This window comes from Mandrillus leucophaeus, unplaced genomic scaffold (genome assembly GCF_000951045.1).
Source record: "Mandrillus leucophaeus isolate KB7577 unplaced genomic scaffold, Mleu.le_1.0 Scaffold222, whole genome shotgun sequence".
NCBI classification, from domain to species: Eukaryota; Metazoa; Chordata; class Mammalia; order Primates; family Cercopithecidae; genus Mandrillus; species Mandrillus leucophaeus.
The window spans coordinates 2,370,619-2,385,222 of NW_012102277.1; the positions used below are offsets into that span (position 1 = coordinate 2,370,619).

The 14,604-nt window shown below is 42.1% G+C and overlaps 1 protein-coding gene and 1 pseudogene across 1 annotated transcript in view; one reads left to right on the forward strand and one right to left on the reverse strand.

The window, feature by feature from the left end:
• GALNT10 (polypeptide N-acetylgalactosaminyltransferase 10) overlaps positions 1 to 14,604 on the forward strand; it is a 341,115-nt gene that overhangs the window by 245,338 nt on the left and 81,173 nt on the right. The gene's annotated exons all lie outside the window — the stretch shown is intronic.
• LOC105540573 lies at positions 4,734 to 6,220 on the reverse strand (annotated as a pseudogene).

Genomic DNA, 14,604 nt, shown 5'->3' on the forward strand with positions numbered 1-14,604 from the left:
ACTGGTGCTGGTCCACATCTGTGTTTTCAGGCTCGGGTCCCTGTAACCTGTTTTTCTGAAGCATCAGCTGCCCTGGGTTGGGCTTGCAGCACTCAGCAGGATCCCCCTCTGGGCATGATAGGGCATCCATCCTTCAGACATGGAGTAAACCAGACCTCAGCCAGATTTGAAACAAGCATCTCTCCTTGTTCAGTTAGAAAAGAATTTCAAGATCATCTAGGCCAGTGACTTTGTGCCTGCTTCTCAAAGCAGCAGAGGCCCCAGAGAAGTCTCAGGAAATGCTGTGAGAGGTATGGAGAACCACACAGGCACAAGTGGGGTTCAGGTGCCTCTCCCAGCCTGGTCTGTATTTACTTTCTGAAAAAGTGTTCACTGGGGGAGTTCCACTGCTAAAAAAAGTATGTGAAAACCACGGTGTAACTCAACCTGCTCTTTTTACAGATGGGAAGCCCGAGGCCTGGAGCAGTAGGCAGACTTAACCAGGAGCACACAGCTAGCTGGTTGCAGGAGAGGGACAAGACCCCATATCTGGGCCACAGTGCAGCCTTGTCCCCACTCACCTCGGGTGGTTAAGTGGCACATCTGCAGAGATGCGTTATTCCTTTCTATTTCCAAGGGCACTTCTTAATAAATTACTTTCCCATTGTATTACAGTGTAAACTTTTTGCTAAAAAGAATTCATTATCAAACATGATTAGTCCTGACCTATAGTGGTTTGCACTTCTAAATATCCCAGTTTCCTCAGTGTTGTACCCAGTGGTAAAGATAACAGAATAACCCCCTCCCCTGCCAATGAAGTGTAGCAGTCTTGACAGAGAAAAGGTACACTTCATAAGAAGATCATTCTCTAAGTGCATCTGTTTCTCCAGAGAGCAAAAATACTAATTCAATGTGTACCATACCCAATCCTAAAAAGATACAGAAGAAAAATAATACCATCCCATTTCACAGATGAGAATGAAAACAGACCCCCCTGATCACTGCCCCTTTCTCTCAACCAATCAGGCACCCAGCCCAGAGGAGGACTCCCACCTCACACCCCTCAGTCTTGCACCTCAGCTGCCACGTTTTGCAGCCTGCATTTTTCAGAAAAGCAATCATTATTCTTGTTTCAAGAAGAAATTCTTAAGACGGCTTTGGAAGAAAACTTACTCAGCAGTGATTGTTTTAAAAATGAGATTTGGGAGAAACAATTTCAGGATTATGGAGAGGCCTGTCTAAAGTACAGCAAATGTGGACCATCCTACAAGACAAATTTCCCTGGGCTACATTAGCAGAGGCTGTTCTCAGAGCTGAAATTCATAGATGCTAACTACAAGCTAGATTGGCACTGCCTAGCAGAAGGCATTTTCCTCTGAAATGAATCCCCTCCAAGATCCTCAGGGCAACTAATCGTAATTCAGCTAAGGGTCGAGACCTCAGGTAGGAGACAAAATTGGAGCAAATGAATTCTTGAAATAAGATCTAGAGCTTTGTGTGGGCAGTATCAGGGACTCGAGTGGAAGCAGAAGCTGACACCGGAATAATCCTGACCCCGCTTACAAATAGAACACTACACTTTGCCAGGGGTCTCCAAAAGCTCTTCAAATGCATGAGCTTTGCTCGAGGATTAGGAGAACATTGAGGTGTTTTTGCACATGTGGAAGGGAAAGATGGGGGTATAGGCTGGCAGACCTGTCCCTGGGTTGCACTGCCTGGGTGGCATGTTTTTATGAGGAAAAACAAGAGAGGTCTTGTTCATTTGTTTGTTTTTATTTCTTTTCTCCTTAGCCTCTCCACTTTCAAACAGTGTTGTTTTTCCAGAAAAATTAGTTATGTGGTAATGGAAAGAATTACTGTGTTTGGATTAACTAGTGGCTGCCCGGAATGATGAGGTACAAAAGTGACAGGCTATATGATCTCATTGACAGCATTTTCTCCAGCTCAACTGCCTTTCTACAAACAAACAAACATAGAGAATGGTTCCCAACAGAAGTTCTTAGCAGGTATTTGCAGAGCTGTTGAAAAGTTGTTGGCACTGGTTGGTGCTGGAAGGAGTATAGACAATGCCGGGCCCATTAGTTCACATGGTAGTGAGCTCACCTCACCCATGAGGCCAGGGTCAGTAGTCCTCTTCCCATGATGGGCTTATTAAGTCTGACCTGCACTCTCACACCATGCCAGTCATGGGAACACATCACGGAAATCTATTTTGCTCCGTCCCTCTTTGTATCACTCTTGACACTGCCCGATAAGCATCTATTCCCCATTTCTTGTCTTCTCTCGAGCAGCCTTAGTTTGCTTCTGATACCACCACAACTTGTTGGCGTGGCCATTTCCCACTTACATTTTATTGCTCAGGTTCTTTCACATTTTTGAGTTTCTTTTGCTGCTTATTTTGTTTTTCTCTATGTCTGTTCTGATTTATCAAAGTAATTCATATTCATGTATTCAGCAGTATTTGTGACATGACTCTGTGCCACATGCTGTACTTTGTGCTGATATAAGAGGAATCAAATAGGCTTCCCTCGATGGCTCCAGTAGGCCTAGAGGAGGTAAGGGGCAGTTGTAAGACTGTGAAACCATGAAATACATGCTACCTGGTGAAAGTCCAAGCAATGTAGAGTACAGAGGACAACAGGGCAGGCTTCCTGGAAAAAATTCCAGCGAAATTTAATCCAAAGCGTTGTAGATATTACTCCTTGGGGTTAGGGAAAGGAAGAACATTCCAGGCAGAAACAGCAGGACAAGCACAGGCTGGAAGTCGAGGAGAAAATGTGGGAAATGCAGAAAGAGCCGTCCATAACCTTATCACGTGGAGGCAATTAGTATTAATATTTAGGCTTTTTGCCCCAGTGTTTTTTCTTTTAATAGACCTTACTTTTTAGAACAGTTTAGGTTCACAGCAAAACTAAGTAAAAAGTAGGTAGGTCCATGGCCATGCTACCCTGAACACACCCAGTCTCATCTGAAAATACAGAGAGTTCTCCACTATCAAAATTTCATACCATAGTGGTACATTTGTTACAATCCCTGAACCCACATGAATACATCATTTTCTCCTAAAATCCATAGTTTATATTAGGGTTCACTCTGGTGTTGTATATTCTATGGATTTGGACAAGTGTATAATGACATATATCTACCATTATAACATCATACAGAGTAGTTTCACTGCCCTAAAAATCCTCTGTGCTCCACCTGTTCTTCTCTCCCTTTCCCTAAACCCTGGCAGCCACCAATCATTTTACTGTCACTATAGTTTTACTTTTTCCAGATTGTAATGTAGTTGGAATCATACAGTATATAAAACCTTTTCAGATTGGCTTCTATCACCCACGAATATGCACTTAAGGTTCCTCCATGTCTTTTTATGGCTTGATAGCTCATTTCTTTTTAGTGCTGAATAACGTTCCATTTTCTGGATATACCACAGTTTGTTTATCCATTCACCTACTGAAGGACATCTTGGCTGCTTCCAAGTTTTGGCAATTATTAGTAAAACCACTATGAACATTTGTGTACAAGATTTTGTGTGGACATAAGTTTTCAGCTTACTTAGGTAAATGCCAAGGAGTGTGATTGCTGGATCATTTTGTAAGAGTATATATAGTTTTATAAGAAACTGCCAAATTGTCTTCCAGAGTGGCTTACCATTTTGCATTTCCACCTGCAATGAATGAGAGTTCCTGCTGTCCCACCTCCTTGCCAGCATTTGATATTGTCAGTGTTTTGGATTTTGCCAATAGCTGCTTAGTGGTCTCTCACTTTTATTTTCACTTGAATTTTCTAATGACATATGATATGGAGCATCTTTTTGTATGCCTATCTGCCATTTGCAAATTTTCTTCTTGTTCTCAGTATTTTATCATTTCTGTTTTCTTTTTCACACCCTCCCAATTCCCCTCCAGTCCCACCCCGCTGAGGAAATTCAGGTTCACCGTCTGGTATGTATCATCCCAGACCATTCTGTATAATCATACTAACTAACATATAGCAACATGTAATAGAAAGAACTCATGTTTATTGAGCTTCTACTGTGTGCTAAGTGCATTCACTCATTTATTATCACAGCACTATGGTAGGTTCTGTCATGCCCAGTGTGAAAACCATACTGGCCTGAATGATATCAGACCTCTTTTTTCTACTTAAAAATTTAATATCTTTGTCCCCATTTTACAGATGATAAAATTGGGACACCAGTAAGTTGCTGATGTGTACTTAGCTCAAAGAGGCAGAGCTTTGATTTAAAACCATCCATTCTGATTCTAGAACCTTTACTCCTAAGCTTTACATGCTTTTCCCCCTCTTTTATTGGGATCATACTGTATACATTACTTTACCACATTTTTTTAAAAGACACATTTATTCAGCATCATGGTCAGACTATTACATTTAGCAATCAACAGCATGGGTGCAAAAAAAAAATCAACATTAAAACCCTTTGTTCGAATGCTTTACACTTTCCATAGAACAGGGACTAAAATAGCCTGTTATACAGTTAATCACAAATACAGTCCTTGAGTTTTTTGCCCATACACATGAGTATTTGTCTAAAACATGTCTTCTTTGTAGCAGCTAGGCTCTGCCACTACTGTGCTTGGCTGAGTTCACAAATCTGATATAACCTGTAGCTTCCCTGTCACTTCTCTGGCTCTCCTCTCCTGCTAAGCTTTGTTTTCTTGCAGTAATTAAAACCTTCTGTCACTGCCATAGCTACTGCTGGTACTGGAACTGCCACAGGCACCTTGGTTTCATGGTTTGGCAAAGTATTGGCCTCCACCACCATAGGGGACAGCACTTCTGCCTCCAAAGTTTCCTCCTTTCATGGGTCCAAAATTTGAAGACTGATGGTTGTAATTGGCAAAATCATTGTAGCTTCCATCACCTCCAGAATTGCTTCCATCATTACCAAATCCATTAGAGCCATCCCCACTGCCACCATATCCACCACCACCATGGCTGCCACCAAAGCCACCACAACCACTGAAGTTCCATCCATGACCAAAGTCATCATTCCCACTAAAACCACCTCCACAACCACCACCAGAGTTTCCAGAGCCACTTCAGCCTCTTTGGCTGGATGAAGCACTAGCCATCTCTTGCTTTGACAAGGCTTTCCTAACTTCACATTTGTGGCCATTCACAGGATAGTATTTCTAAATGACAGTTTTATCCACGGAGTCATGGTCATCAAAGGTTACAAAGGCAAAGCCCCTTTTCTTGCCACTGCCTCGGTCAGTCATGATTTTAATCACTTCAATTTTCCCATACTGGTCAAAATAATCTCTTAGGTGATGTTCTTCAGCGTCTTCTTTAATGCAACCAGAAAATGTCTTTTTCACAGTTGAGTGGGCACCTGGTCTTTGAGAATTTCCTCTTGAGACAGCTCTCTTTGGTTCCACAACTCTTCCATCCACCTTGTGTGGCCTTGCATTCATGGCTGCATCCACCTCCTCCACGGTGGCATAGGTGGCAAACACACAGCCCCTGGGGTGCTTGGTGCTGGGATCTCTCCTTACCACACAATCTGTGAGCGTTCGCCATTGCTCAAAATGGCTCCTCAGGCTCTCATCAGTTGTTTCAAAGCTCAGCCCTCCAATGAAGAGCTTCCTCAGCTGCTTGGGCTCTTTAGGAGACTCTGGCTTAGACATGATGGCAGTGGGAAGAGACTTTAATGATGCTTCCTCAGTGGCGTCCACAGGCAGAAAGCTGCAACTTTTTTTTTTCTGTTAATGTGTCACAGCCATCCTTCAGGTCAGTAGTAGAAACAGAGCAAACTCATTTGTCTTTTAATAACTAAATTAATATTCCATAGTGGGAATCTACATTTAGTCCGTTTTTAAGGGCACTTTGTGGAGTGAACATTCAATCGTATACAACTTTACATCCTGGTTTCTTTCACTTAACTTTTTACAATCCCTTCCCCTTGTCTCTGTGAAATGACTACCCATCTCTTTTTCTTTGAGACAATGGTGACATAGAGACAGGAGTCACGCTAGTCCAGAATATCAGCTGTATTGTTGCAGAGGCTGATCTAGAGAACACAACATGAATCTCTTTGTACCCCTTTTCTTCTAAATGACTGACCCAGGGACAGGCTTAGCAGGTGTGGAACCATGGCCTTGCTGGCAGGGCAGAGTCGGCCAAAAAGCATGGCACAAGGAGGCCAGACAGATAAAGCCAGCTGTGCAGGCACAGTGACTGTTTTTACTTCAGCCTGTCCGGCCTCACCTCCACAACCTCCCTTAGAGGTGAAATAGTTTCCTGCTACAAAAGTACAAGGGCAGGGAAAGTGACTTCTGTTCCAGATGATGAGGCTGAGGCTTGGAGAGATGGTTGGGAGGTGGCCTCAGCTGCTTATCTGCCCTCATAGTCATCTCCTCCTCGTTGGGAATTGCATTGACAGAAGGGATTGATCATCCCCACAGTGGGCTCAGTAATCTTAAGAATCCCACATCTCAAGTATCAGTCTCCACCACTAAGGAAATCTTCAGGCTTTCTTGATTCTCTTCTCCTTTCATATCTTCGACATCCTAAATGCTTCTCCCTCAGACTCCAAAGGAGAGAACAGCTAAGAAGATTAAAACTGTTACAGAATATCAATTAGTTTATAATGAGGGAAATCTATAAACCTTTTGGTGGATATCTGGTAGAAACACAGGATGCAAGAGTCAATATATCTATGGGATATTTTGTGCGTCTTTAAAAAAAAACAAACCCCAGGATTTTGTGAATCAAGTACTGTATAAATGATTTACTGGAGAGCAAAAAAAAAAAAAATCAAATAAATCGCTCAGATTGCATCTGAAGCATCAAAAGCTCCGATGTTTGGGAAAGAATTGTTTCTGTAGTGGAAAATAGCTGCATTATATTTTCAGAAAGGTGACGCTTCTATTAACGTGGGTGAACCTTCTACATTTTAAAAACTTGGTGCAGTAAGAGTGCGGTAAATCACGGATATTCTCGTGATTTTCTTATGGGATTAAAGTCTAACCTTTTCCACTCTTTTAGTGTTTCCTTAAAAACATAGTGTAGGGGAGTAAAAACCAATGGAACACAAGATTGGGGAGCCTTGGATAATGTCCCCAGGGAGAGGGCAGAGGAACTGCCCCCTTCTGTCATAGTCTTCCTTCAGAAAGCTCCTGGGCCTTCCTGCTAGCTTAGGCCTGATGTAAATTCTTATCTACTCAGGGTTTGAAGAGAGATGAGATTTGAGGCTGAAATAAAAGTATTAGGCCAGTGCAAAAGGAATTGCGGTTTTTGCCATTACCTTTCATAGGAAAAGCCGCAGTTATTTTTGCACCAGCCTAACAGTAGTTTCCTTAATAAGTAACCTGGTCTAGTGCACACCAGCCAAGTCCTATTCACGTCGTTCACCTTCTCAAGCTCAATAAGTGGGGAGCTGAAAGTGCTCATTTGCCTGCGTTGCAGAGTCAAAAAAAGCAGTAATAGCAATAATAATAATGCGACACAGCACCTATATAGCACTTTCTATGTGCCAGACACTGTTGTAAGTGACTTAAACACATTATATTTCACTTTATAGGAAGCCTCTTTATAGACAACATTTGCCTAAAGGAAAAATTCACATTTAGTAGAGCAGTCAAACCAAATCCAAGAGATTCCCCTTCTCTGTGTGCCCCACCTCCTAAGTAAAACAAAAACTTCTAAATATAGATGTGAAATGACTACAGCATGACCTTTGATGTATGTCTATATGTCTAATAGGTATGTTCTTCTGTTTTCATTTATTGTAAATCCTCTAAATAATGTTGGTTCTAGCAGACAAATGAAGCATGTTGGCCAAAAAGTAGGCATTAGTTCTAATCTGCTGCCTGACCCCAACCCACGGGCAATCTCCAAGTAAACCCATTGCAAACAGAGATAGTTCAGGGATTCTTCCCAATTTCCTTAAAGAACTTCCAGCCCCTGAAGCTTTCAAGCACATCTTTATCAGACAGCCGCAACTCCAGAATCAATTATGTTTTGATCTGAATCTGGAGGCACCTTTAGAGCTGTTTACATCAGAGGCTTAAAATGCTACCAATTTTCATAGCCAAAAATAGGCAACAGTTGACAGCTCTAAAGATCAAGAAGGCCAAATATACACATTTATGTATCATTTATTTATTTCAAATTTTTTTAAAAAAGAAAATTCCACCACTGTACATTAATATAGCATTCGTGGGTATTGAAAGTTTAATTTCTTTTTTCCCTCTTTTTCTCTTATTTTGCTGTGTCATACCGAAATCTCATGAAAATGGAATTTTTACATCATTATATAGAACAAAGAAATAGACACGCGTTAAGGCCAAAGTAACATCCCTTCTTCTCATGTGATTTAGTGAAGTTAGTTCCTATAAAGTATTCACAGATGCAGGCTGCCTTTTCCAACCTTCGGGGATCCTCATTTTACTCAGTTTCTTCACCTAAAAGACAAAAATGCTCATTCCTCCTAGAATAATAATAAAATTATTTTATTTGCTTACTTTATAAATGCAGACCTCTTCAGAGATGCCCACCTTATTTATAAGCAACCAGGAATCTCAAAATAACCAATAACTTCCTGTCATCTCCTATTTGTCCTCCACTCCTGGACTTGTTAATGAATGAGATTTATTGGGCATTGCTAATAATCTGCAGTGAAGGTGAAAGCAGATGGAATTATAAGGCTATGCTTTCTGTCTAGTCTTCTCAGAAATTGTTTTTGTTTTCCTATATGCTGTCAGAACACATGGTTTAGAATATTCTAAATAATAACCTCACTCCAGTCTCTGTTAATAGAAAACTCAAACTAACAATAACCTCCCCAGAGCCTCCACACCAGCTAGCAGATTTATCTTAACCAGGCAGGAGGAGACTAGCCCTGACCCTTCCCAGCACACACGTTCTGCTGCCATATGACAGAACTTGAACTCATGAAGGAATGAAAATGACCTATAAATAGACTTTCTTCCTGAGCAAAGTGATGCCGAATATTCTTCGTAGTAGACACAAAACCCTGTGTCCTTTCTCCCTTTCGGCTGCGGGGAGATGGAGGACATAGTCATTCTGGTGAACAGCTCCTCACCTCGCACCCAGTGCTTGTCATGCCAGCTGGGTCCTAAGTCCAGATGTGCCTCCGACCAGTCCCACCCCATCCTTTCCCCAGCACATGAGCCAGTACATTCTCTTCTTGTGTAAACTAGTTGGAGTTGATTTTCTGTCATGTCTAACCCCAAAGCCATAAGTATTGTCTTCCCTTTTGCGGGTTGAGTGAGGATTGAGTAAGGTCCTGCACCGTGACAGGCCAGGCACATGGTCATCATTCCTTCAGTGGTGGTTGTTAATGATGCTGTTGTTATGGTGATGCTTGTTATTATTACTGTTACCTGAAATGCTACGCTACCCTGACTACCTCAAAGTCTCATTATGGGAATGAGATGAAATTAAAAATGTGAGATTAATGAGCTAAACAATGCAATGAGGACATACAAGAGGGTACTGATTTTCACAGAAGGAAAGAACCCTGAGGAGAACTTTCTAGTCGGGTGGCAGAGAAAAATGTGACCTTCAAAGCAGACATTCCAAACCTGGAGTGTGCCCCCGCGGTCTCCAGGTCATCTGGGTTCAAGCAATGGCTCTTAACTCTTATCCTTATCAACTTTGACTGAGGAGCTTGTTAAATGCAGGTTACCAGGGCCCACCCACAGAGATTCTGAATCAGTGGTTCTAGGGTGGGCCTCAGGAATCTGCATTCTTAACAGACATCTCAGATTATTTTGATAGAGTTGAAAAGATCCTCGGACTTTTGGAAAACACAGGATTCCAGGCATGGCAGGTCACTCAGTGTGCTTTGTGATAGATTTGGATAGTGATGTCTTGGAATGTATACCCTGGATCATGGTAAGTGCAAAAACGCATGGCCCTTCTGGGAGGAGATAAGTTAAGATGCCTTCAGCCTTGGCCAGACCCCTGTTTTCTAGGATGTCTTGTCCTAAATAATTGCCTTGCTATAACAGGCTTGTGTGGATTTATGGTCTCACATTTAATTTCAGCCGCTATTCATTAATCCTGATGATCTCACTTAAATTATTAAACAGTCATATATTCCAATTTTGAGGGCACTAATTATATCCTTGAGAGGCTGTTATTATCTGGATGATCAGATACACTCAGCCAACACTAGACTGTTTTCTCCTCACTCATCAGAATTTTATACTTTTTCAGGATTTTTTCAGTTGCCACATGTATTTTATGTGACAAGATCTCAGAGCTGAGGAGTTATGAAATATGAGAGCAGAGGTTCTCAAATTTTGGTGTGCATAAGAATCACCTGGGAAGAATGTTTAACATGCAGATTCCCTAGGCCCTGTGAGTGTCCAGGTCCTCAGTCTCGGAGGAGTCCAGGAATCTGTGTTGTAACCAGCTTTCTGAGGATTGTGATGCAGCCAGTTCTGGGACCCTGAGCTGAGAAACTCTGCCTTCAGATGTTACTGCTGGTAGAAGCTCTCAAGAGATATTTGATGAGAACAAATACTGAGCGATGAGAACAGTCCCCTCATTTTTCAGTAGGGAAACTGACACCCAGAGAGGGGAAAGCTCTCCTTCAAAGCCCCACGGCAGAGATGCTGCTGACATCTCTGGCCCGTTGTAAGGATCAAATGAGATAATAGATGGGAAAGCACTTTGGAAAGTATTCAGCACTCTATAAATGCAAGGAGGCACTATTATTTTCAAGTTGGGCCAGCCTTGTGACAGAAATGGCTTAGTACTTTCTCTCTAAATTACCATAATCACCTGTTTGAGGCCTCAACCAAGCCCATAACTCTAAATTCACCCGGCATGGAATAAATTCCTCCTGAAATGTCCAATAAAAATATACTTTATAGAAGAATGTGTTTGAGGCCCTGCCTGGTCCTCAGTCAGAAGTTTCCTTTTTCTGTTGCCTGGCCCCATCAATTCTGGGAGAAGATCACATCTCCTCCAACCTCGGGTACCTGCTTAAAAAGCCCTGCTTTCCAGCAGGTGGACTTCTGGCCTTTCTTGGAACATATAAAACTCATCCATGAACATTTTTGCCCTCAAAATGCTTCCGCCATATCAGCCCACTTCTAACATCTTTGTGGCTTTGGACATAGGAAAGCTGAAATCAGGGCACCCCAGGTCTTAAAGTTCCTTTAGTTCAGAGTACTCAGTGGCTTGGGTTTGCTGCAAGTGTCCTTCGAGGCCAGGTTGCTGATCCTGAAGGCTACCTCTGTGCCTCTGTGTGTGTTTGTCCTGCTGTGTCATGATTAACTGGATAGCTTTTAGGAAAGCATTTCCTCATATTGAATTAGAATCACACTCCTTGCAGGGTTCATCAGTGGGGTCTGCATCTATCCTGATCTTCCCATGACTCCCTCCAGGTTTTAGAAGACCCTGTTTGTATCCGAGTCCATAAGTTCCTTCCACCACAAAATACATTTCTTTCTTTCTTTTTTTTTTTTTTGCAACAGGTCTCACTCTGTCGCCCAGGCTAGAGTGCAGTGGCAAGATCTCTGCAGTGGCTCACTGCAGCCTCCGCCTCCTGGGTTCAAATGATTCTCCTGCCTCAGCCTCCTGAGTAGCTGGGATTACAGGCGTGTGCCACCATGCCCGGCTAATTTTTGTATTTTTAGTAGAGACGGGGTTTCACCATGTTGGCTAGGATGGTCTCGATCTCCTGACCTCGTGATCCGCCCACCTCGGCTTCCCAAAGTGCTAAGATTACATGCGTGAGCCACTGCACCTGGCCAATAAATTTCTAAAAAACGTGATGGTAGACTGAGTTCAAGAACAGACATTCTGCTTCTATTCACATTTCAACTTTTATTTTTAAATATTTCTTCTACACTACTACGGATCCTATCTCTTAGCAAGCCCTCCACATACAAAACCTCAAGTTCAGGTATTTGCAAGTTACCCACACACAAAGTCTATTTTTAAATCTAGAGGAAATCAAGGCTTTCCACTGATGTTAGAAAGCCGAGTGTTCCCAGGCAGCATGACTTCAGAGTTCAGGGAATTTCTGCACCATTTTCAGGAATCTTCACCCAACCTGTACATTTTAGAGATGAGAATATACGTTTAGGAACTTCCTAAGGTTATATGACTGGTTAATGACAAGTCCTGCTCCACCTTCAGGGAGCACCTGTTGCTGGCCAGGCATAGCTCTGACAAGCTGCCAGGCCCCTCCAAAAATCAGGCCCACAGTCACAGCCCCCCAGTCCAGGCTGTCCCCAGTGGGCATGCTGCAGTGGCAGGACCGTCCACATGCTCAGAAGGCAAATCTGCCAGCAGCAGGTGTGGACACTCTAGTTGGGTCCTGTTTTGTTCCTTTGCTGACTTAACATAATGAGCCAAAGATGCATCAAAACTCATCCTCCCCTAACCCCCACATACAATTGAGGGATAATTGACAAGTAAAAATTGTGTATATTTAAGGTATACAATGTGATGATCTGATGTTTGTATACATTGTGAAGTCATTACCACAATCAAGCTAATTAATGTGTTCATCACCTCCCATAGCTATCTTTTTTGTGGTGAGAATATTTAAGATCTATTCTTTTAGCAAACTTCAAGTACATAATACATTATTATTAACTATATTCACCATGCTGCACATTAAGTCTCCAGAACTTATTCATCTTTGAACTGAAAGTTTGTACCCTTTGACCCACATCTCCCTATTTCCCCCACCCCGAGCCCCTGAAAATCACCATTCTGCTCTATTACTATGAGTTCAACTTTTTTAGATTCCTCATATGAGTGAGATCATGCAGTATTTATCTTTCTGTGTCTGGCCTATTTCACTTAGCATAATGTCCTCCAAGTTCATCCAGGTTGTCACAAGCAGCAAATTTCCTTCTTCGTTTTTTTTTGTTTTTTTTTTTTGGACAGAGTTTCACTCTGTTGCCCAGGCTGGAGTGCAGTGCCCCAATCATGGCTCACTGCAACCTTGACTTCTCTGGGCTCCAGCAATCCTTCCACCTCAGCCTCCTAAGTAGCTGAGACTACACAGGCCTGCACCACCACACCTGGCTAATACTTTTTTTTTTTTTTTTTTTTTTTTTGTAGAGCCAGGGTTTCACCATGTTGCCTAGGCTGGTCTTGAACTCCTGGGCTCAAGTGATCCACCCACCTCAGCCACCCAAAGTGCCTGGGATTTTACATGCATGAGCTACCATGCCTGGCTATTTCCTTCCTTTTTAAGGCTGAATAATATTCATGTGTGTGTGTGTGAGAGAGAGAGAGAGAGATACACACACACCACATTTTCTTTTTTCATCTATTGATGGACACTTAGGTTGTTTTCATATCTTGGCTATTGGGAATAGTGCTGCAATGAACATGGCAGTACAGATATCTCTTAGGGATAGTGATTTTATTCTCTTTGGCTATATATCCAGAAATGAGATTGCTGGATCATATGGTAGTCCCATTTTTAATGTTTTGAGGAACCTCCATACTGTTTTGCATAATGGCTGTATGGAAAATATGAACCAAAGCTCATTCTCGAGTAACATTTCTTGACTAGTGCATTCAAGTATCTGCCCTGTCTTTACATTTTAGCTAATTGCTAACACAACACATGCAGTACATACTTTTAGCAGGACTGAACAACATGTTTAGTCATCTAACAAAGGCATTTCGTCTCATGACAACTTTTTTGGACATACCTCAATGTGCTGTGTCTATAGCTAACTTAATGACAGAAGCTGCCTTGGCAGTACCAGTACCATATAACCAAATGTTATAACCAGCAACTCTCCTATAGGTAGTACTGCTTTTGTAGCAGTGTAAATCACAGTAGTGCTAATTTTTTTTGTTTTAAAGAGGCTAAATGCAAGATTTAAACCTTAACTTGTTTGGGCTTTGACTCCTTGTGTTCTTAGAACACAAGCTTTAGTCAGACAGCAGAGTGACCTTGAGCTAGTACTTAACCTCTCTGTGCCTGATTGAGTGAAACTGGGCTACTTCCTCAGAGTTTTACAGATTAATTGAGATATTTTGTGTAGAGAGCTTAGAACAGTGTCTGGCTCAGAGCATCCATCAACCTTGATACCATAACATTCCTTGCTAGGAAATTCTGTGTTTATTCATCCCTGCTCTTTCCTTCATCCTCCTTTCTAGTTCCACATTGAAGATCCTAAACTTAAATGATCATTAATAATGATATATGAGAACAGTAATAAATGTCACCATTTATTAACACTTAATATGTGCCAAGATCTGTTCATTTATGATCTCACTGAGTCCTGTGAGGTTGGCATTGTTGTCTGGCGTTGTGTGATATACAACAGTGCCAACCTCACAGGACTCAGTGAAGTGAAGCTGAGGATTAGGAAGGTGTGAACTGGACAAGTGCATGGCAGAGTCAGAATCCAAACTCAAATTTATTTGGATCAAGAGTTCAAGAGTGATACACTATTATGTATTACTTCCCGTTACCTCATATATGATGATAGGAATAACTTATAAGGATTTTTTTTTTTTTTTTTTTTTGAGACAGAGTCTCGCTCTGTCGCCTAGGCTGGATGCAGTGGCGCGATCTCGGCTCACTGCAAGCTCCGCCTCCTGGGTTCACGCCATTCTCCTGCCTCAGCCTCCCAAGCAGCT